This window comes from Notolepis coatsorum, assembly GCF_963971535.1.
Source record: "Notolepis coatsorum genome assembly, chromosome: 4".
Taxonomy (NCBI): Eukaryota; Metazoa; Chordata; class Actinopteri; order Aulopiformes; family Paralepididae; genus Notolepis; species Notolepis coatsorum.
Window position 1 is genome coordinate 121,183,271 of NC_140168.1, and position 19,607 is coordinate 121,202,877.

The window sequence follows — 19,607 nt, forward strand, 5'->3', positions numbered from 1 at the left end:
TCCTTGTAGAACCTAGGTGTAGTCCTTGTAGAACCTAGGTGTAGTCCTTGTAGAACCTAGGTGTAGTCATTGTAGAACCTAGGTGTAGTCATTGTAGAACCTAGGTGTAGTCCTTATAGAACCTAGGTGTAGTCATTGTAGAACCTAGGTGTAGTCATTGTAGAACCTAGGTGTAGTCATTGTAGAACCTAGGTGTAGTCATTGTAGAACCTAGGTGTAGTCCTTATAGAACCTAGGTGTAGTCCTTATATAACCTAGGTGTAGTCCTTGTAGAACCTAGGTGTAGTCATTGTAGAACCTAGGTGTAGTCATTGTAGAACCTAGGTGTAGTCCTTATAGAACCTAGGTGTAGTCCTTATATAACCTAGGTGTAGTCCTTGTAGAACCTAGGTGTAGTCCTTGTAGAACCTAGGTGTAGTCCTTATAGAACCTAGGTGCAGTCCTTGTAGAACCTAGGTGTAGTCCTTGTAGAACCTAGGTGTAGTCATTGTAGAACCTAGGTGCAGTCCTTGTAGAACCTAGGTGTAGTCATTGTAGAACCTAGGTGTAGTCCTTATAGAACCTAGGTGTAGTCATTGTAGAACCTAGGTGTAGACATTGTAGAACCTAGGTGTAGTCATTATAGAACCTAGGTGTAGTCCTTATAGAACCTAGGTGTAGTCATTGTAGAATCTAGGTGTAGTCATTGTAGAACCTAGGTGTAGTCCTTGTAGAACCTAGGTGTAGTCCTTGTAGAACCTAGGTGTAGTCCTTATAGAACCTAGGTGCAGTCCTTGTAGAACCTAGGTGTAGTCCTTGTAGAACCTAGGTGTAGTCCTTGTAGAACCTAGGTGTAGTCATTGTAGAACCTAGGTGTAGTCATTGTAGAACCTAGGTGTAGTCATTGTAGAACCTAGGTGTAGTCATTGTAGAACCTAGGTGTAGTCATTGTAGAACCTAGGTGTAGTCCTTATAGAACCTAGGTGTAGTCATTGTAGAACCTAGGTGTAGACATTGTAGAACCTAGGTGTAGTCCTTATAGAACCTAGGTGTAGTCATTGTAGAACCTAGGTGTAGTCATTGTAGAACCTAGGTGTAGTCCTTGTAGAACCTAGGTGTAGTCCTTGTAGAACCTAGGTGTAGTCCTTATAGAACCTAGGTGTAGTCATTGTAGAACCTATGTGTAGTCATTGTAGAACCTAGGTGTAGTCCTAGTAGAACCTAGGTGTAGTCATTGTAGAACCTAGGTGTAGTCCTTGTAGAACCTAGGTGTAGTCCTTGTAGAACCTAGGTGTAGTCCTTGTAGAACCTAGGTGTAGTCATTGTAGAACCTAGGTGTAGTCATTGTAGAACCTAGGTGTAGTCCTTATAGAACCTAGGTGTAGTCATTGTAGAACCTAGGTGTAGTCATTGTAGAACCTAGGTGTAGTCATTGTAGAACCTAGGTGTAGTCATTGTAGAACCTAGGTGTAGTCCTTATAGAACCTAGGTGTAGTCCTTGTAGAACCTAGGTGTAGACATTGTAGAACCTAGGTGTAGTCATTATAGAACCTAGGTGTAGTCCTTATAGAACCTAGGTGTAGTCATTGTAGAACCTAGGTGTAGTCATTGTAGAACCTAGGTGTAGTCCTTGTAGAACCTAGGTGTAGTCCTTGTAGAACCTAGGTGTAGTCCTTATAGAACCTAGGTGTAGTCATTGTAGAACCTATGTGTAGTCATTGTAGAACCTAGGTGTAGTCCTAGTAGAACCTAGGTGTAGTCATTGTAGAACCTAGGTGTAGTCCTTGTAGAACCTAGGTGTAGTCCTTGTAGAACCTAGGTGTAGTCCTTATATAACCTAGGTGTAGTCCTTGTAGAACCTAGGTGTAGTCATTGTAGAACCTAGGTGTAGTCATTGTAGAACCTAGGTGTAGTCCTTATAGAACCTAGGTGTAGTCCTTATATAACCTAGGTGTAGTCCTTGTAGAACCTAGGTGTAGTCCTTGTAGAACCTAGGTGTAGTCCTTATAGAACCTAGGTGCAGTCCTTGTAGAACCTAGGTGTAGTCCTTGTAGAACCTAGGTGTAGTCATTGTAGAACCTAGGTGCAGTCCTTGTAGAACCTAGGTGTAGTCCTTGTAGAACCTAGGTGTAGTCATTGTAGAACCTAGGTGTAGTCATTGTAGAACCTAGGTGTAGTCATTGTAGAACCTAGGTGTAGTCCTTATAGAACCTAGGTGTAGTCCTTGTAGAACCTAGGTGTAGACATTGTAGAACCTAGGTGTAGTCATTATAGAACCTAGGTGTAGTCCTTATAGAACCTAGGTGTAGTCATTGTAGAACCTAGGTGTAGTCATTGTAGAACCTAGGTGTAGTCCTTGTAGAACCTAGGTGTAGTCCTTATAGAACCTAGGTGCAGTCCTTGTAGAACCTAGGTGTAGTCCTTGTAGAACCTAGGTGTAGTCATTGTAGAACCTAGGTGCAGTCCTTGTAGAACCTAGGTGTAGTCCTTGTAGAACCTAGGTGTAGTCATTGTAGAACCTAGGTGTAGTCATTGTAGAACCTAGGTGTAGTCATTGTAGAACCTAGGTGTAGTCCTTGTAGAACCTAGGTGTAGTCCTTATATAACCTAGGTGTAGTCCTTGTAGAACCTAGGTGTAGTCCTAGTAGAACCTAGGTGTAGTCATTGTAGAACCTAGGTGTAGTCCTTGTAGAACCTAGGTGTAGTCCTTGTAGAACCTAGGTGTAGTCCTTATATAACCTAGGTGTAGTCCTTGTAGAACCTAGGTGTAGTCATTGTAGAACCTAGGTGTAGTCATTGTAGAACCTAGGTGTAGTCCTTATAGAACCTAGGTGTAGTCCTTATATAACCTAGGTGTAGTCCTTGTAGAACCTAGGTGTAGTCCTTGTAGAACCTAGGTGTAGTCCTTATAGAACCTAGGTGCAGTCCTTGTAGAACCTAGGTGTAGTCCTTGTAGAACCTAGGTGTAGTCATTGTAGAACCTAGGTGCAGTCCTTGTAGAACCTAGGTGTAGTCATTGTAGAACCTAGGTGTAGTCCTTATAGAACCTAGGTGTAGTCCTTGTAGAACCTAGGTGTAGACATTGTAGAACCTAGGTGTAGTCATTATAGAACCTAGGTGTAGTCCTTATAGAACCTAGGTGTAGTCATTGTAGAATCTAGGTGTAGTCATTGTAGAACCTAGGTGTAGTCCTTGTAGAACCTAGGTGTAGTCCTTGTAGAACCTAGGTGTAGTCCTTATAGAACCTAGGTGCAGTCCTTGTAGAACCTAGGTGTAGTCCTTGTAGAACCTAGGTGTAGTCCTTGTAGAACCTAGGTGTAGTCATTGTAGAACCTAGGTGTAGTCATTGTAGAACCTAGGTGTAGTCATTGTAGAACCTAGGTGTAGTCATTGTAGAACCTAGGTGTAGTCATTGTAGAACCTAGGTGTAGTCCTTATAGAACCTAGGTGTAGTCCTTGTAGAACCTAGGTGTAGACATTGTAGAACCTAGGTGTAGTCATTATAGAACCTAGGTGTAGTCCTTATAGAACCTAGGTGTAGTCATTGTAGAACCTAGGTGTAGTCATTGTAGAACCTAGGTGTAGTCCTTGTAGAACCTAGGTGTAGTCCTTGTAGAACCTAGGTGTAGTCCTTATAGAACCTAGGTGTAGTCATTGTAGAACCTATGTGTAGTCATTGTAGAACCTAGGTGTAGTCCTAGTAGAACCTAGGTGTAGTCATTGTAGAACCTAGGTGTAGTCCTTGTAGAACCTAGGTGTAGTCCTTGTAGAACCTAGGTGTAGTCCTTGTAGAACCTAGGTGTAGTCATTGTAGAACCTAGGTGTAGTCATTGTAGAACCTAGGTGTAGTCCTTATAGAACCTAGGTGTAGTCATTGTAGAACCTAGGTGTAGTCATTGTAGAACCTAGGTGTAGTCATTGTAGAACCTAGGTGTAGTCATTGTAGAACCTAGGTGTAGTCCTTATAGAACCTAGGTGTAGTCCTTGTAGAACCTAGGTGTAGACATTGTAGAACCTAGGTGTAGTCATTATAGAACCTAGGTGTAGTCCTTATAGAACCTAGGTGTAGTCATTGTAGAACCTAGGTGTAGTCATTGTAGAACCTAGGTGTAGTCCTTGTAGAACCTAGGTGTAGTCCTTGTAGAACCTAGGTGTAGTCCTTATAGAACCTAGGTGTAGTCATTGTAGAACCTATGTGTAGTCATTGTAGAACCTAGGTGTAGTCCTAGTAGAACCTAGGTGTAGTCATTGTAGAACCTAGGTGTAGTCCTTGTAGAACCTAGGTGTAGTCCTTGTAGAACCTAGGTGTAGTCCTTATATAACCTAGGTGTAGTCCTTGTAGAACCTAGGTGTAGTCATTGTAGAACCTAGGTGTAGTCATTGTAGAACCTAGGTGTAGTCCTTATAGAACCTAGGTGTAGTCCTTATATAACCTAGGTGTAGTCCTTGTAGAACCTAGGTGTAGTCCTTGTAGAACCTAGGTGTAGTCCTTATAGAACCTAGGTGCAGTCCTTGTAGAACCTAGGTGTAGTCCTTGTAGAACCTAGGTGTAGTCATTGTAGAACCTAGGTGCAGTCCTTGTAGAACCTAGGTGTAGTCCTTGTAGAACCTAGGTGTAGTCATTGTAGAACCTAGGTGTAGTCATTGTAGAACCTAGGTGTAGTCATTGTAGAACCTAGGTGTAGTCCTTGTAGAACCTAGGTGTAGTCCTTATATAACCTAGGTGTAGTCCTTGTAGAACCTAGGTGTAGTCCTAGTAGAACCTAGGTGTAGTCATTGTAGAACCTAGGTGTAGTCCTTGTAGAACCTAGGTGTAGTCCTTGTAGAACCTAGGTGTAGTCCTTATATAACCTAGGTGTAGTCCTTGTAGAACCTAGGTGTAGTCATTGTAGAACCTAGGTGTAGTCATTGTAGAACCTAGGTGTAGTCCTTATAGAACCTAGGTGTAGTCCTTATATAACCTAGGTGTAGTCCTTGTAGAACCTAGGTGTAGTCCTTGTAGAACCTAGGTGTAGTCCTTATAGAACCTAGGTGCAGTCCTTGTAGAACCTAGGTGTAGTCCTTGTAGAACCTAGGTGTAGTCATTGTAGAACCTAGGTGCAGTCCTTGTAGAACCTAGGTGTAGTCATTGTAGAACCTAGGTGTAGTCATTGTAGAACATAGGTGTAGTCCTTATAGAACCTAGGTGTAGTCATTGTAGAACCTAGGTGTAGTCATTGTAGAACCTAGGTGTAGTCATTGTAGAACCTAGGTGTAGTCATTGTAGAACCTAGGTGTAGTCCTTATAGAACCTAGGTGTAGTCCTTGTAGAACCTAGGTGTAGACATTGTAGAACCTAGGTGTAGTCATTATAGAACCTAGGTGTAGTCCTTATAGAACCTAGGTGTAGTCATTGTAGAACCTAGGTGTAGTCATTGTAGAACCTAGGTGTAGTCCTTGTAGAACCTAGGTGTAGTCCTTGTAGAACCTAGGTGTAGTCCTTATAGAACCTAGGTGTAGTCATTGTAGAACCTATGTGTAGTCATTGTAGAACCTAGGTGTAGTCCTAGTAGAACCTAGGTGTAGTCATTGTAGAACCTAGGTGTAGTCCTTGTAGAACCTAGGTGTAGTCCTTGTAGAACCTAGGTGTAGTCCTTATAGAACCTAGGTGTAGTCCTTGTAGAACCTAGGTGTAGTCATTGTAGAACCTAGGTGTAGTCATTGTAGAACCTAGGTGTAGTCCTTATAGAACCTAGGTGTAGTCCTTATAGAACCTAGGTGTAGTCCTTGTAGAACCTAGGTGTAGTCATTGTAGAACCTAGGTGTAGTCCTTATAGAACCTAGGTGCAGTCCTTGTAGAACCTAGGTGTAGTCCTTGTAGAACCTAGGTGTAGTCATTGTAGAACCTAGGTGCAGTCCTTGTAGAACCTAGGTGTAGTCCTTGTAGAACCTAGGTGTAGTCCTTGTAGAACCTAGGTGTAGTCATTGTAGAACCTAGGTGTAGTCATTGTAGAACCTAGGTGTAGTCCTTATAGAACCTAGGTGTAGTCCTTATAGAACCTAGGTGTAGTCCTTGTAGAACCTAGGTGTAGACATTGTAGAACCTAGGTGTAGTCATTATAGAACCTAGGTGTAGTCCTTATAGAACCTAGGTGTAGTCATTGTAGAACCTAGGTGTAGTCATTGTAGAACCTAGGTGTAGTCCTTGTAGAACCTAGGTGTTGTCCTTGTAGAACCTAGGTGTAGTCCTTATAGAACCTAGGTGTAGTCATTGTAGAACCTATGTGTAGTCATTGTAGAACCTAGGTGTAGTCCTAGTAGAACCTAGGTGTAGTCATTGTAGAACCTAGGTGTAGTCCTTGTAGAACATAGGTGTAGTCCTTGTAGAACCTAGGTGTAGTCCTTGTAGAACCTAGATGTAGTCATTGTAGAACCTAGGTGTAGTCATTGTAGAACCTAGGTGTAGTCCTTATAGAACCTAGGTGTAGTCATTGTAGAACCTAGGTGTAGTCATTGTAGAACCTAGGTGTAGTCATTGTAGAACCTAGGTGTAGTCATTGTAGAACCTAGGTGTAGTCCTTATAGAACCTAGGTGTAGTCCTTGTAGAACCTAGGTGTAGACATTGTAGAACCTAGGTGTAGTCATTATAGAACCTAGGTGTAGTCCTTATAGAACCTAGGTGTAGTCATTGTAGAACCTAGGTGTAGTCATTGTAGAACCTAGGTGTAGTCCTTGTAGAACCTAGGTGTAGTCCTTGTAGAACCTAGGTGTAGTCCTTATAGAACCTAGGTGTAGTCATTGTAGAACCTATGTGTAGTCATTGTAGAACCTAGGTGTAGTCCTAGTAGAACCTAGGTGTAGTCATTGTAGAACCTAGGTGTAGTCCTTGTAGAACCTAGGTGTAGTCCTTGTAGAACCTAGGTGTAGTCCTTATAGAACCTAGGTGTAGTCCTTGTAGAACCTAGGTGTAGTCATTGTAGAACCTAGGTGTAGTCATTGTAGAACCTAGGTGTAGTCCTTATAGAACCTAGGTGTAGTCCTTATAGAACCTAGCTGTAGTCATTGTAGAACCTAGGTGTAGTCCTTATAGAACCTAGGTGTAGTCCTTGCAGAACCTAGGTGTAGTCCTTATATAACCTAGGTGTAGTCCTTGTAGAACCTAGGTGTAGTCCTTGTAGAACCTAGGTGTAGTCATCGTAGAACCTAGGTGTAGTCATTGTAGAACCTAGGTGTAGTCCTTGTAGAACATAGGTGTAGTCATTGTAGAACCTAGGTGTAGTCATTGTAGAACCTAGGTGTAGTCATTGTAGAACCTAGGTGTAGTCATTGTAGAACCTAGGTGTAGTCCTTGTAGAACCTAGGTGTAGTCATTGTAGAACCTAGGTGTAGTCATTGTAGAACCTAGGTGTAGTCATTGTAGAACCTAGGTGTAGTCATTGTAGAACCTAGGTGTAGTCCTTATAGAACCTAGGTGTAGTCCTTGTAGAACCTAGGTGTAGACATTGTAGAACCTAGGTGTAGTCATTATAGAACCTCGGTGTAGTCCTTATAGAACCTAGGTGTAGTCATTGTAGAACCTAGGTGTAGTCATTGTAGAACCTAGGTGTAGTCCTTGTAGAACCTAGGTGTAGTCCTTGTAGAACCTAGGTGTAGTCCTTATAGAACCTAGGTGTAGTCATTGTAGAACCTATGTGTAGTCATTGTAGAACCTAGGTGTAGTCCTAGTAGAACCTAGGTGTAGTCATTGTAGAACCTAGGTGTAGTCCTTGTAGAACCTAGGTGTAGTCCTTGTAGAACCTAGGTGTAGTCCTTATAGAACATAGGTGTAGTCCTTGTAGAACCTAGGTGTAGTCATTGTAGAACCTAGGTGTAGTCATTGTAGAACCTAGGTGTAGTCCTTATAGAACCTAGGTGTAGTCCTTATAGAACCTAGGTGTAGTCCTTGTAGAACCTAGGTGTAGTCCTTGTAGAACCTAGGTGTAGTCCTTGTAGAACCTAGGTGTAGTCATTGTAGAACCTAGGTGTAGTCCTTGTAGAACCTAGGTGTAGTCCTTGTAGAACCTAGGTGTAGTCCTTATAGAACCTAGGTGTAGTCCTTATAGAACCTAGGTGTAGTCATTATAGAACCTAGGTGTAGTCCTTATAGAACCTAGGTGTAGTCATTATAGAACCTAGGTGTAGTCATTGTATAACCTAGGTGTAGTCCTTGTAGAACCTAGGTGTAGTCATTATATAACCTAGGTGTAGTCATTGTAGAACCTAGGTGTAGTCATTGTAGAACCTAGGTGTAGTCCTTGTAGAACCTAGGTGTAGTCATTGTATAACCTAGGTGTAGTCCTTGTAGAACCTAGGTGTAGTCATTGTATAACCTAGGTGTAGTCCTTGTAGAACCTAGGTGTAGTCCTTATAGAACCTAGGTGTAGTCATTATAGAACCTAGGTGTAGTCCTTATAGAACCTAGGTGTAGTCATTGTAGAACCTAGGTGTAGTCCTTGTATAACCTAGGTGTAGTCATTGTAGAACCTAGGTGTAGTCCTTGTAGAACCTAGGTGTAGTCATTGTATAACCTAGGTGTAGTCCTTGTAGAACCTAGGTGTAGTCATTGTAGAACCTAGGTGTAGTCCTTGTAGAACCTAGGTGTAGTCCTTGGAGAACCTAGGTGTAGTCCTTGTAGAACCTAGGTGTAGTCATTGTAGAACCTAGGTGTAGTCCTTATAGAACCTAGGTGTAGTCCTTATAGAACCTAGGTGTAGTCCTTGTAGAACCTAGGTGTAGTCCTTGTAGAACCTAGGTGTAGTCCTTGTAGAACCTAGGTGTAGTCCTTGTAGAACCTAGGTGTAGTCATTGTAGAACCTAGGTGTAGTCCTTATAGAACCTAGGTGTAGTCCTTGTAGAAGCTAGGTGTAGTCATTGTAGAACCTAGGTGTAGTCCTTGTAGAAGCTAGGTGTAGTCATTGTAGAACCTAGGTGTAGTCATTGTAGAACCTAGGTGTAGTCCTTGTAGAACCTAGGTGTAGTCCTTGTAGAACCTAGGTGTAGTCCTTATAGAACCTAGGTGTAGTCCTTATAGAACCTAGGTGTAGTCCTTGTAGAACCTAGGTGTAGTCCTTGTAGAACATAGGTGTAGTCCTTATAGAACCTAGGTGCAGTCCTTGTAGAACCTAGGTGTAGTCCTTGTAGAACCTAGGTGTAGTCATTGTAGAACCTAGGTGTAGTCCTTATATAACCTAGGTGTAGTCCTTATAGAACCTAGGTGTAGTCCTTGTAGAACCTAGGTGTAGTCATTGTAGAACCTAGGTGTAGTCATTGTAGAACCTAGGTGTAGTCCTTATAGAACCTAGGTGTAGTCATTGTAGAACCTAGGTGTAGTCCTTATAGAACCTAGGTGTAGTCCTTGTAGAACCTAGGTGTAGTCCTTGGAGAACCTAGGTGTAGTCCTTGTAGAACCTAGGTGTAGTCCTTGTAGAACCTAGGTGTAGTCATTGTAGAACCTAGGTGTAGTCCTTGTAGAACCTCGGTGTAGTCCTTGTAGAACCTAGGTGTAGTCCTTGTAGAACCTAGGTGTAGTCCTTATAGAACCTAGGTGTAGTCATTGTAGAACCTAGCTGTAGTCATTGTAGAACCTAGGTGTAGTCCTTATAGAACCTAGGTGTAGTCCTTGCAGAACCTAGGTGTAGTCCTTATATAACCTAGGTGTAGTCCTTATAGAACCTAGGTGTAGTCCTTGTAGAACCTAGGTGTAGTCCTTGTAGAACCTAGGTGTAGTCATCGTAGAACCTAGGTGTAGTCATTGTAGAACCTAGGTGTAGTCCTTGTAGAACATAGGTGTAGTCATTGTAGAACCTAGGTGTAGTCATTGTAGAACCTAGGTGTAGTCATTGTAGAACCTAGGTGTAGTCCTTGTAGAACCTAGGTGTAGTCATTGTAGAACCTAGGTGTAGTCCTTGTAGAACCTAGGTGTAGTCATTGTAAAACCTAGGTGTAGTCATTGTAGAACCTAGGTGTAGTCATTGTAGAACCTAGGTGTAGTCCTTATAGAACCTAGGTGTAGTCCTTGTAGAACCTAGGTGTAGACATTGTAGAACCTAGGTGTAGTCATTATAGAACCTAGGTGTAGTCCTTATAGAACCTAGGTGTAGTCATTGTAGAACCTAGGTGTAGTCATTGTAGAACCTAGGTGTAGTCCTTGTAGAACCTAGGTGTAGTCCTTATAGAACCTAGGTGCAGTCCTTGTAGAACCTAGGTGTAGTCCTTGTAGAACCTAGGTGTAGTCATTGTAGAACCTAGGTGCAGTCCTTGTAGAACCTAGGTGTAGTCCTTGTAGAACCTAGGTGTAGTCATTGTAGAACCTAGGTGTAGTCATTGTAGAACCTAGGTGTAGTCATTGTAGAACCTAGGTGTAGTCCTTGTAGAACCTAGGTGTAGTCCTTATATAACCTAGGTGTAGTCCTTGTAGAACCTAGGTGTAGTCCTAGTAGAACCTAGGTGTAGTCATTGTAGAACCTAGGTGTAGTCCTTGTAGAACCTAGGTGTAGTCCTTGTAGAACCTAGGTGTAGTCCTTATATAACCTAGGTGTAGTCCTTGTAGAACCTAGGTGTAGTCATTGTAGAACCTAGGTGTAGTCATTGTAGAACCTAGGTGTAGTCCTTATAGAACCTAGGTGTAGTCCTTATATAACCTAGGTGTAGTCCTTGTAGAACCTAGGTGTAGTCCTTGTAGAACCTAGGTGTAGTCCTTATAGAACCTAGGTGCAGTCCTTGTAGAACCTAGGTGTAGTCCTTGTAGAACCTAGGTGTAGTCATTGTAGAACCTAGGTGCAGTCCTTGTAGAACCTAGGTGTAGTCATTGTAGAACCTAGGTGTAGTCCTTATAGAACCTAGGTGTAGTCCTTGTAGAACCTAGGTGTAGACATTGTAGAACCTAGGTGTAGTCATTATAGAACCTAGGTGTAGTCCTTATAGAACCTAGGTGTAGTCATTGTAGAATCTAGGTGTAGTCATTGTAGAACCTAGGTGTAGTCCTTGTAGAACCTAGGTGTAGTCCTTGTAGAACCTAGGTGTAGTCCTTATAGAACCTAGGTGCAGTCCTTGTAGAACCTAGGTGTAGTCCTTGTAGAACCTAGGTGTAGTCCTTGTAGAACCTAGGTGTAGTCATTGTAGAACCTAGGTGTAGTCATTGTAGAACCTAGGTGTAGTCATTGTAGAACCTAGGTGTAGTCATTGTAGAACCTAGGTGTAGTCATTGTAGAACCTAGGTGTAGTCCTTATAGAACCTAGGTGTAGTCCTTGTAGAACCTAGGTGTAGACATTGTAGAACCTAGGTGTAGTCATTATAGAACCTAGGTGTAGTCCTTATAGAACCTAGGTGTAGTCATTGTAGAACCTAGGTGTAGTCATTGTAGAACCTAGGTGTAGTCCTTGTAGAACCTAGGTGTAGTCCTTGTAGAACCTAGGTGTAGTCCTTATAGAACCTAGGTGTAGTCATTGTAGAACCTATGTGTAGTCATTGTAGAACCTAGGTGTAGTCCTAGTAGAACCTAGGTGTAGTCATTGTAGAACCTAGGTGTAGTCCTTGTAGAACCTAGGTGTAGTCCTTGTAGAACCTAGGTGTAGTCCTTGTAGAACCTAGGTGTAGTCATTGTAGAACCTAGGTGTAGTCATTGTAGAACCTAGGTGTAGTCCTTATAGAACCTAGGTGTAGTCATTGTAGAACCTAGGTGTAGTCATTGTAGAACCTAGGTGTAGTCATTGTAGAACCTAGGTGTAGTCATTGTAGAACCTAGGTGTAGTCCTTATAGAACCTAGGTGTAGTCCTTGTAGAACCTAGGTGTAGACATTGTAGAACCTAGGTGTAGTCATTATAGAACCTAGGTGTAGTCCTTATAGAACCTAGGTGTAGTCATTGTAGAACCTAGGTGTAGTCATTGTAGAACCTAGGTGTAGTCCTTGTAGAACCTAGGTGTAGTCCTTGTAGAACCTAGGTGTAGTCCTTATAGAACCTAGGTGTAGTCATTGTAGAACCTATGTGTAGTCATTGTAGAACCTAGGTGTAGTCCTAGTAGAACCTAGGTGTAGTCATTGTAGAACCTAGGTGTAGTCCTTGTAGAACCTAGGTGTAGTCCTTGTAGAACCTAGGTGTAGTCCTTATATAACCTAGGTGTAGTCCTTGTAGAACCTAGGTGTAGTCATTGTAGAACCTAGGTGTAGTCATTGTAGAACCTAGGTGTAGTCCTTATAGAACCTAGGTGTAGTCCTTATATAACCTAGGTGTAGTCCTTGTAGAACCTAGGTGTAGTCCTTGTAGAACCTAGGTGTAGTCCTTATAGAACCTAGGTGCAGTCCTTGTAGAACCTAGGTGTAGTCCTTGTAGAACCTAGGTGTAGTCATTGTAGAACCTAGGTGCAGTCCTTGTAGAACCTAGGTGTAGTCCTTGTAGAACCTAGGTGTAGTCATTGTAGAACCTAGGTGTAGTCATTGTAGAACCTAGGTGTAGTCATTGTAGAACCTAGGTGTAGTCCTTGTAGAACCTAGGTGTAGTCCTTATATAACCTAGGTGTAGTCCTTGTAGAACCTAGGTGTAGTCCTAGTAGAACCTAGGTGTAGTCATTGTAGAACCTAGGTGTAGTCCTTGTAGAACCTAGGTGTAGTCCTTGTAGAACCTAGGTGTAGTCCTTATATAACCTAGGTGTAGTCCTTGTAGAACCTAGGTGTAGTCATTGTAGAACCTAGGTGTAGTCATTGTAGAACCTAGGTGTAGTCCTTATAGAACCTAGGTGTAGTCCTTATATAACCTAGGTGTAGTCCTTGTAGAACCTAGGTGTAGTCCTTGTAGAACCTAGGTGTAGTCCTTATAGAACCTAGGTGCAGTCCTTGTAGAACCTAGGTGTAGTCCTTGTAGAACCTAGGTGTAGTCATTGTAGAACCTAGGTGCAGTCCTTGTAGAACCTAGGTGTAGTCATTGTAGAACCTAGGTGTAGTCATTGTAGAACATAGGTGTAGTCCTTATAGAACCTAGGTGTAGTCATTGTAGAACCTAGGTGTAGTCATTGTAGAACCTAGGTGTAGTCATTGTAGAACCTAGGTGTAGTCATTGTAGAACCTAGGTGTAGTCCTTATAGAACCTAGGTGTAGTCCTTGTAGAACCTAGGTGTAGACATTGTAGAACCTAGGTGTAGTCATTATAGAACCTAGGTGTAGTCCTTATAGAACCTAGGTGTAGTCATTGTAGAACCTAGGTGTAGTCATTGTAGAACCTAGGTGTAGTCCTTGTAGAACCTAGGTGTAGTCCTTGTAGAACCTAGGTGTAGTCCTTATAGAACCTAGGTGTAGTCATTGTAGAACCTATGTGTAGTCATTGTAGAACCTAGGTGTAGTCCTAGTAGAACCTAGGTGTAGTCATTGTAGAACCTAGGTGTAGTCCTTGTAGAACCTAGGTGTAGTCCTTGTAGAACCTAGGTGTAGTCCTTGTAGAACCTAGGTGTAGTCCTTATAGAACCTAGGTGTAGTCATTGTAGAACCTATGTGTAGTCATTGTAGAACCTAGGTGTAGTCATTGTAGAACCTAGGTGTAGTCCTTATAGAACCTAGGTGTAGTCCTTGTAGAACCTAGGTGTAGACATTGTAGAACCTAGGTGTAGTCATTATAGAACCTAGGTGTAGTCCTTATAGAACCTAGGTGTAGTCATTGTAGAACCTAGGTGTAGTCATTGTAGAACCTAGGTGTAGTCCTTGTAGAACCTAGGTGTAGTCCTTGTAGAACCTAGGTGTAGTCCTTATAGAACCTAGGTGTAGTCATTGTAGAACCTATGTGTAGTCATTGTAGAACCTAGGTGTAGTCCTAGTAGAACCTAGGTGTAGTCATTGTAGAACCTAGGTGTAGTCCTTGTAGAACCTAGGTGTAGTCCTTGTAGAACCTAGGTGTAGTCCTTATATAACCTAGGTGTAGTCCTTGTAGAACCTAGGTGTAGTCATTGTAGAACCTAGGTGTAGTCATTGTAGAACCTAGGTGTAGTCCTTATAGAACCTAGGTGTAGTCCTTATATAACCTAGGTGTAGTCCTTGTAGAACCTAGGTGTAGTCCTTGTAGAACCTAGGTGTAGTCCTTATAGAACCTAGGTGCAGTCCTTGTAGAACCTAGGTGTAGTCCTTGTAGAACCTAGGTGTAGTCATTGTAGAACCTAGGTGCAGTCCTTGTAGAACCTAGGTGTAGTCCTTGTAGAACCTAGGTGTAGTCATTGTAGAACCTAGGTGTAGTCATTGTAGAACCTAGGTGTAGTCATTGTAGAACCTAGGTGTAGTCCTTGTAGAACCTAGGTGTAGTCCTTATATAACCTAGGTGTAGTCCTTGTAGAACCTAGGTGTAGTCCTAGTAGAACCTAGGTGTAGTCATTGTAGAACCTAGGTGTAGTCCTTGTAGAACCTAGGTGTAGTCCTTGTAGAACCTAGGTGTAGTCCTTATATAACCTAGGTGTAGTCCTTGTAGAACCTAGGTGTAGTCATTGTAGAACCTAGGTGTAGTCATTGTAGAACCTAGGTGTAGTCCTTATAGAACCTAGGTGTAGTCCTTATATAACCTAGGTGTAGTCCTTGTAGAACCTAGGTGTAGTCCTTGTAGAACCTAGGTGTAGTCCTTATAGAACCTAGGTGCAGTCCTTGTAGAACCTAGGTGTAGTCCTTGTAGAACCTAGGTGTAGTCATTGTAGAACCTAGGTGCAGTCCTTGTAGAACCTAGGTGTAGTCATTGTAGAACCTAGGTGTAGTCATTGTAGAACATAGGTGTAGTCCTTATAGAACCTAGGTGTAGTCATTGTAGAACCTAGGTGTAGTCATTGTAGAACCTAGGTGTAGTCATTGTAGAACCTAGGTGTAGTCATTGTAGAACCTAGGTGTAGTCCTTATAGAACCTAGGTGTAGTCCTTGTAGAACCTAGGTGTAGACATTGTAGAACCTAGGTGTAGTCATTATAGAACCTAGGTGTAGTCCTTATAGAACCTAGGTGTAGTCATTGTAGAACCTAGGTGTAGTCATTGTAGAACCTAGGTGTAGTCCTTGTAGAACCTAGGTGTAGTCCTTGTAGAACCTAGGTGTAGTCCTTATAGAACCTAGGTGTAGTCATTGTAGAACCTATGTGTAGTCATTGTAGAACCTAGGTGTAGTCCTAGTAGAACCTAGGTGTAGTCATTGTAGAACCTAGGTGTAGTCCTTGTAGAACCTAGGTGTAGTCCTTGTAGAACCTAGGTGTAGTCCTTATAGAACCTAGGTGTAGTCCTTGTAGAACCTAGGTGTAGTCATTGTAGAACCTAGGTGTAGTCATTGTAGAACCTAGGTGTAGTCCTTATAGAACCTAGGTGTAGTCCTTATAGAACCTAGGTGTAGTCCTTGTAGAACCTAGGTGTAGTCATTGTAGAACCTAGGTGTAGTCCTTATAGAACCTAGGTGCAGTCCTTGTAGAACCTAGGTGTAGTCCTTGTAGAACCTAGGTGTAGTCATTGTAGAACCTAGGTGCAGTCCTTGTAGAACCTAGGTGTAGTCCTTGTAGAACCTAGGTGTAGTCCTTGTAGAACCTAGGTGTAGTCATTGTAGAACCTAGGTGTAGTCATTGTAGAACCTAGGTGTAGTCCTTATAGAACCTAGGTGTAGTCATTGTAGAACCTAGGTGTAGTCATTGTAGAACCTAGGTGTAGTCATTGTAGAACCTAGGTGTAGTCATTGTAGAACCTAGGTGTAGTCCTTATAGAACCTAGGTGTAGTCCTTGTAGAACCTAGGTGTAGACATTGTAGAACCTAGGTGTAGTCATTATAGAACCTAGGTGTAGTCCTTATAGAACCTAGGTGTAGTCATTGTAGAACCTAGGTGTAGTCATTGTAGAACCTAGGTGTAGTCCTTGTAGAACCTAGGTGTTGTCCTTGTAGAACCTAGGTGTAGTCCTTATAGAACCTAGGTGTAGTCATTGTAGAACCTATGTGTAGTCATTGTAGAACCTAGGTGTAGTCCTAGTAGAACCTAGGTGTAGTCATTGTAGAACCTAGGTGTAGTCCTTGTAGAACATAGGTGTAGTCCTTGTAGAACCTAGGTGTAGTCCTTGTAGAACCTAGATGTAGTCATTGTAGAACCTAGGTGTAGTCATTGTAGAACCTAGGTGTAGTCCTTATAGAACCTAGGTGTAGTCATTGTAGAACCTAGGTGTAGTCATTGTAGAACCTAGGTGTAGTCATTGTAGAACCTAGGTGTAGTCATTGTAGAACCTAGGTGTAGTCCTTATAGAACCTAGGTGTAGTCCTTGTAGAACCTAGGTGTAGACATTGTAGAACCTAGGTGTAGTCATTATAGAACCTAGGTGTAGTCCTTATAGAACCTAGGTGTAGTCATTGTAGAACCTAGGTGTAGTCATTGTAGAACCTAGGTGTAGTCCTTGTAGAACCTAGGTGTAGTCCTTGTAGAACCTAGGTGTAGTCCTTATAGAACCTAGGTGTAGTCATTGTAGAACCTATGTGTAGTCATTGTAGAACCTAGGTGTAGTCCTAGTAGAACCTAGGTGTAGTCATTGTAGAACCTAGGTGTAGTCCTTGTAGAACCTAGGTGTAGTCCTTGTAGAACCTAGGTGTAGTCCTTATAGAACCTAGGTGTAGTCCTTGTAGAACCTAGGTGTAGTCATTGTAGAACCTAGGTGTAGTCATTGTAGAACCTAGGTGTAGTCCTTATAGAACCTAGGTGTAGTCCTTATAGAACCTAGCTGTAGTCATTGTAGAACCTAGGTGTAGTCCTTATAGAACCTAGGTGTAGTCCTTGCAGAACCTAGGTGTAGTCCTTATATAACCTAGGTGTAGTCCTTGTAGAACCTAGGTGTAGTCCTTGTAGAACCTAGGTGTAGTCATCGTAGAACCTAGGTGTAGTCATTGTAGAACCTAGGTGTAGTCCTTGTAGAACATAGGTGTAGTCATTGTAGAACCTAGGTGTAGTCATTGTAGAACCTAGGTGTAGTCATTGTAGAACCTAGGTGTAGTCATTGTAGAACCTAGGTGTAGTCCTTGTAGAACCTAGGTGTAGTCATTGTAGAACCTAGGTGTAGTCATTGTAGAACCTAGGTGTAGTCATTGTAGAACCTAGGTGTAGTCATTGTAGAACCTAGGTGTAGTCCTTATAGAACCTAGGTGTAGTCCTTGTAGAACCTAGGTGTAGACATTGTAGAACCTAGGTGTAGTCATTATAGAACCTAGGTGTAGTCCTTATAGAACCTAGGTGTAGTCATTGTAGAACCTAGGTGTAGTCATTGTAGAACCTAGGTGTAGTCCTTGTAGAACCTAGGTGTAGTCCTTGTAGAACCTAGGTGTAGTCCTTATAGAACCTAGGTGTAGTCATTGTAGAACCTATGTGTAGTCATTGTAGAACCTAGGTGTAGTCCTAGTAGAACCTAGGTGTAGTCATTGTAGAACCTAGGTGTAGTCCTTGTAGAACCTAGGTGTAGTCCTTGTAGAACCTAGGTGTAGTCCTTATAGAACATAGGTGTAGTCCTTGTAGAACCTAGGTGTAGTCATTGTAGAACCTAGGTGTAGTCATTGTAGAACCTAGGTGTAGTCCTTATAGAACCTAGGTGTAGTCCTTATAGAACCTAGGTGTAGTCCTTGTAGAACCTAGGTGTAGTCCTTGTAGAACCTAGGTGTAGTCCTTGTAGAACCTAGGTGTAGTCATTGTAGAACCTAGGTGTAGTCCTTGTAGAACCTAGGTGTAGTCCTTGTAGAACCTAGGTGTAGTCCTTATAGAACCTAGGTGTAGTCCTTATAGAACCTAGGTGTAGTCATTATAGAACCTAGGTGTAGTCCTTATAGAACCTAGGTGTAGTCATTATAGAACCTAGGTGTAGTCATTGTATAACCTAGGTGTAGTCCTTGTAGAACCTAGGTGTAGTCATTATATAACCTAGGTGTAGTCATTGTAGAACCTAGGTGTAGTCATTGTAGAACCTAGGTGTAGTCCTTGTAGAACCTAGGTGTAGTCATTGTATAACCTAGGTGTAGTCCTTGTAGAACCTAGGTGTAGTCATTGTATAACCTAGGTGTAGTCCTTGTAGAACCTAGGTGTAGTCCTTATAGAACCTAGGTGTAGTCATTATAGAACCTAGGTGTAGTCCTTATAGAACCTAGGTGTAGTCATTGTAGAACCTAGGTGTAGTCCTTGTATAACCTAGGTGTAGTCATTGTAGAACCTAGGTGTAGTCCTTGTAGAACCTAGGTGTAGTCATTGTATAACCTAGGTGTAGTCCTTGTAGAACCTAGGTGTAGTCATTGTAGAACCTAGGTGTAGTCCTTGTAGAACCTAGGTGTAGTCCTTGGAGAACCTAGGTGTAGTCCTTGTAGAACCTAGGTGTAGTCATTGTAGAACCTAGGTGTAGTCCTTATAGAACCTAGGTGTAGTCCTTATAGAACCTAGGTGTAGTCCTTGTAGAACCTAGGTGTAGTCCTTGTAGAACCTAGGTGTAGTCCTTGTAGAACCTAGGTGTAGTCCTTGTAGAACCTAGGTGTAGTCATTGTAGAACCTAGGTGTAGTCCTTATAGAACCTAGGTGTAGTCCTTGTAGAAGCTAGGTGTAGTCATTGTAGAACCTAGGTGTAGTCCTTGTAGAAGCTAGGTGTAGTCATTGTAGAACCTAGGTGTAGTCATTGTAGAACCTAGGTGTAGTCCTTGTAGAACCTAGGTGTAGTCCTTGTAGAACCTAGGTGTAGTCCTTATAGAACCTAGGTGTAGTCCTTATAGAACCTAGGTGTAGTCCTTGTAGAACCTAGGTGTAGTCCTTGTAGAACATAGGTGTAGTCCTTATAGAACCTAGGTGCAGTCCTTGTAGAACCTAGGTGTAGTCCTTGTAGAACCTAGGTGTAGTCATTGTAGAACCTAGGTGTAGTCCTTATATAACCTAGGTGTAGTCCTTATAGAACCTAGGTGTAGTCCTTGTAGAACCTAGGTGTAGTCATTGTAGAACCTAGGTGTAGTCATTGTAGAACCTAGGTGTAGTCCTTATAGAACCTAGGTGTAGTCATTGTAGAACCTAGGTGTAGTCCTTATAGAACCTAGGTGTAGTCCTTGTAGAACCTAGGTGTAGTCCTTGGAGAACCTAGGTGTAGTCCTTGTAGAACCTAGGTGTAGTCCTTGTAGAACCTAGGTGTAGTCATTGTAGAACCTAGGTGTAGTCCTTGTAGAACCTCGGTGTAGTCCTTGTAGAACCTAGGTGTAGTCCTTGTAGAACCTAGGTGTAGTCCTTATAGAACCTAGGTGTAGTCATTGTAGAACCTAGCTGTAGTCATTGTAGAACCTAGGTGTAGTCCTTATAGAACCTAGGTGTAGTCCTTGCAGAACCTAGGTGTAGTCCTTATATAACCTAGGTGTAGTCCTTATAGAACCTAGGTGTAGTCCTTGTAGAACCTAGGTGTAGTCCTTGTAGAACCTAGGTGTAGTCATCGTAGAACCTAGGTGTAGTCATTGTAGAACCTAGGTGTAGTCCTTGTAGAACATAGGTGTAGTCATTGTAGAACCTAGGTGTAGTCATTGTAGAACCTAGGTGTAGTCATTGTAGAACCTAGGTGTAGTCCTTGTAGAACCTAGGTGTAGTCATTGTAGAACCTAGGTGTAGTCCTTGTAGAACCTAGGTGTAGTCATT